This window comes from Bison bison, unplaced genomic scaffold (assembly GCF_000754665.1).
Source record: "Bison bison bison isolate TAMUID 2011002044 unplaced genomic scaffold, Bison_UMD1.0 scf7180017864383, whole genome shotgun sequence".
Classification (NCBI taxonomy): Eukaryota; Metazoa; Chordata; class Mammalia; order Artiodactyla; family Bovidae; genus Bison; species Bison bison.
The window spans coordinates 3,701,962-3,706,412 of NW_011494955.1; positions in this window are offsets into that span (position 1 = coordinate 3,701,962).

Consider the following 4,451-nt stretch of genomic DNA (forward strand, 5'->3'; position numbering starts at 1 on the left):
AAACTCCAGTACTTTGGCCACCTCATGGGAAGAGTTGACTCATTGGAAAAGACTCTGATGCTGGGAGGGATTAGGGGCAGGAGGAGAAGGGGACGACAGAGGATGAGATGGCTGGATGGCATCACTGACTCGATGGATGTGAGTCTGAGTGAACTCCGGGAGTTGGTGATGGACAGGGAGGCCTGGCGTGCTGCGATTCATGGGGTCACAAAGAGTCAGACACGACTGACTGAGCAACTGAACTGAACTGAACTGAACTGAGCGACTTCACTTTCACTTTTCACTTTTACCTTGTACTGCCCCCCATCCCCTCTCCCACCAACACTAGTATACTTCCCTTCTCATTGTGCCCACCTCAGCTGACCCAGCAAGCCCTACTGCCTGCCCATACTTCATTCAAAGGATGCTCAGCTACTCTGAGTTCAAGGTGGCTGGAACTGTAGGGAGACAGGCTGAGAAAAGGAAGAGGAAAGTAGCTGGTTCTGAAAAAAGGCCAGAGATTCATGTAAACTGTAACAGGTAGCAACACTACTAATTTTTAACCCTGAAAGTTAAGTCAAGAGCCAGTTCTTAGAGTCAGGCCTGGAATCAGATCTGGGCTCTCTCCATCTCTGTTCAACTTCTACTATCTGTTGATTTAAGGTTTAAAAAGGAGATCATGGATTCAAAGTTCTCTTCCCCAGCTGTTGCTGCGGAACTTTCACACACATTTCATTAGATTCTCTGAACAGTCCTATGGGACAAGCAAAGTATTATTCCCACAGAGAGGGGAAAGTTAAACTGCTAGTTCCCTCCCATTTTACAGACGACAAAGGTGAGTCTCAGAGAAGTGAAAAGACTTGTCTGAAGTCTGCGCAGTTTGGGTAAATTGGGGAAGTGCTGGAAGCAGAGCAGACTGTCATCTCTACTTATTCTCTGTTCCTTTGCTCTCTCCTTCCCCTGGGTCCCTTTTGCAACCCTTCTAGGCTTGTTTTACCTGCTCTGAACAGAAGGAAGATGGGGTGCGCTCTCGGCACTTCTTGGGGACGGTCTTGCTCTCCTGCCCATCACCCAACCTTCTACCTGCAGCTTCCTCCCTAGTTAGGCCCCTGCCAAGTCGCTTCAGTCGTGTCCAACTCTGTGCGACCCCATAGACTGCAGCTTACCAGGCTTCTCTGTCCATGGGATTCTCCAGGCAAGAACACTGGAGTGGGTTGCCATTTCCTTCTCCAATGCATGAAAGTGGAAAGTGAAAGTGAAGTCACTTAGTCGTGTCTGACTCTTAGCGACCCCATGGACTGCAGCCCACCAGGTTCCTCCATCCATGGGATTTTCCGGGCAACAGTACTGGAGTGGGGTGCCATTGCCTTCTTCCAGTTAGGCCCTGATAGGACTGAAATTGGCAGTCCCTGTGGCACATATCTACCCTGAATTCAAATTCTGGTGCAACCGAATTTAAACAGACCTCTTCTGCTCTCCAGGCCTGTCTCCGCATCAGTGACATAAGGAGTGGTTTAAATCCATGGTTCCCAAATTTAGAGGCCTTGGAATAATCACAGGAGATTTATCCTGTGGCGCCATAAAGACTATGAGTAACCCATCTGTGTGTAACTGATTGACTATGTGTAACTGTATGATTGCTGGGGGATGAATAAAATGCAAATGAGTTTTAATGATGAGATCCAGAACTCAGTCATTATGGTGCTTTCTCAATCAACAGATATCAAAAATACAACTGCTGGAATTCCCTGTCAGTCCAATGTTTAGGACTCAGCACTTTCACTGCCAAGGAACTGGGTTCAGCCCCCGTTGGAAATTAACATCTCGCAAGCCGTGCATCATGACCGCTCCCCAAAAAACAAAACAAAACAACACTAATAACATGTCAAGGTCTTGGAAGTGTTTTGGAATGAAAAAGTTTGGAAATCCTTTGGAGTTGAGCGGCCGTCCTGCAAAGCTACAAAAGGGAAGGGATTTTAGGCCACTAGGGGGCGCTGCATCCTGGAAACGACGTGGAAACGGGGTGAGAAAGCGGTTCCAAACTGGGAGAGGATACCACCCAGGTTCCAGTCCTGTGTCTAGAGACAATAACGAAGACATGTTACACATAAGGCTCTGTAAGGGAGATGTACAGATCTGAGGGAGGTAAGGGACCCAGAGGGGACCCAGCATATTGCATACACCTCAGTCACTCCCTTCTCGTTAGACCTGGAGCTCCAGTTCCTGGCCTGGCTCATAGGAAAGTTCTCACATTCCACTTCAGCTATCTTCAGACAAGGAAAGGAGGAGGAAAAAAAAGGTACCAACAAGGCACAGATGGCCATCCCGAGGGAGTGGTCTTGGCATGAACCTCCGGAGTGTGGGGAACAGATGGAGATCTGGGGAGGCAGGGACTCCTTTCTGAAGGAGTTGGGGAACAGTAAGAGAGGAGCAGAAGGTCAGTTCAGGCAGAGATTTTGTCTGAAAAAAGGAGTAATTATGAGAAGACCTTTGCTGAGATGTGGGCTGCCTCACCCGGCAGTAAGCAGCAGCAGCTCACTGCCAGACGGGATAGAGGCCAGCACCCTCCTCCACTTTCAGCCCCTCGCCCACCCCACCCCAGCCCTGCTGAACCCCGGGCAGAGCTCTGACCCAGCTCAGGCTGTCCAATCAGAAGTTTCTCCCTGGCAAGGGCCAGAGAACTTTGAAGAGAGAAGTGGATTTCCACACAATATACCCCCAAGGCTGAGGCCCTGTCACACTCATAGACTGTCAGGATCCAGAAAACTTTCCAGCTTAACCTGAAGGTGCACTCAGACAGGCGCTCCCCATGACGCAACACAGGGGCTCTGCCCTGCCCTGGGACAGACAGGCACACACACACAAGCTCAGGCTTGATTTTAGCCAAGCAAATGAAAGACCCAGGGCCAGAACATTGCCTCACTCCCCCAACTTCTCCTCCCTGCCAAGCTCCACTCACCAGCTGTTCCTTTCTCACAGCCCTCAAAAGCTCAGAGCAGCAGATTCCTTCCCATAGTCGTCCCTTTGCCCTACCCGACCCCTGCCCCTCTTCCTGGGCTCTAGACACCAGCCCTGACCCCCAGGCTGAGTGTCTCTCAAGAGCCGCTCCTCCTGCCCTCCCAGACCCCCAGGCCTCCCACGAAGCCTTTTTGAGGTTGCCAAGCATGGTTGGAGGGCATCACCGATTCAGTGGATGTGAACTTGGGCAAACCCCAGGAGATAATGAAGGATAGGAAGGCGTGCTGCAATCCTTGGGGTTGCGAAGTGTCGGACGCGACTTGGCAACGGAACAACAACCACAGAACCTGAGTGCTCACCTAAGCAGCGAAGACCAGAAAGAGAGGCAGCCAGGGGAGCACGGGGGCTTCATACCTGCGAGGCTTCTTGGGCAGCAGAGTGGACAGAGGATGGACAGGGTGGGTCAGTCACTCTGGAGGGCGTGGACAAACCCTGCCTTGCCCCATCTCGTCAGGACCATCTCCCAAGCTTACAATTTTGGCTCCAACACGTACACAAACACACATGCCCAGGCTTGTCTGCTCTGCAGAAGTCTGTTTCCCTGGGGCTCCAGGCCCTGGTTCTTCATTGCCCACCAAGCCTTTCCCATCTGCTTTCATAGGGGACCCTTCATCATGGGTCCCCCACAGAGATCTCCAAATTTTCTAGCCTTTTTCCGCCTTCCAGAGACAAGGCATATCAAATCTGCCATCACTGCAACTGTTCCCTTACAGCCCAGCCCCAGCGCCTCCCATCTCAGTGCCTCCCCCCTGCCTCAGGAAGGCTTCAAGGCCGGGAGGGAGGTCAGAATGGAGCCCATCCTGGTGAAATGAGAAAAGATTAGAGCAATACATTTGCTGTCAGTGGCAATAAGACTGCCTGAACAGGGGAGGAGGAGTATTTGATTTCAGGCTCTCCGGGGGTCTTGATGGAGGAACACTGGCAGCCTGCAGCCCCAGGCCTGATGGAGTGGGGAAGGCTGGTCCCAGCCCCAGCCAACGACAGGCCCGGGTGCCCCAGCCCTCCCATCTCAGTATTGACCCCATCCTCCACAGTCACCCGCTGGGTTCCAGCTCCCTCCTCTCTCCCCAACCATCATTTCTCCTTTTCCACTGCCAAACTTGCTTCCCCACAGCAGTTTTTCTACTGGTGCAGGGTGATGGAGCAGAAAGAACACTGCTCTAGGGGCTGGAGAGGAGGCCTAGGTTCTAACCCCCCTATTGTATCCTTCCAAACTGAAAGGCTTCCTGCGAGTTGCTAAGCATCTCTGAGCAGGGTGGGGCTGGAGGACAACATGACCTTTGACATCCTGAGGTCACTCAGCCATTCATGGCTTCAGTGGTGTTGGGCAACATCACTTAACCTCTCTGTGCGTGCATGCTTAGTCACTTCAGTCTGACTCTTTATGATCCCATAGATTGTAGCCCACCAGGCTCCTCTGTCCATGGGGATTTTCCAGGCAAGAATATTGGAGT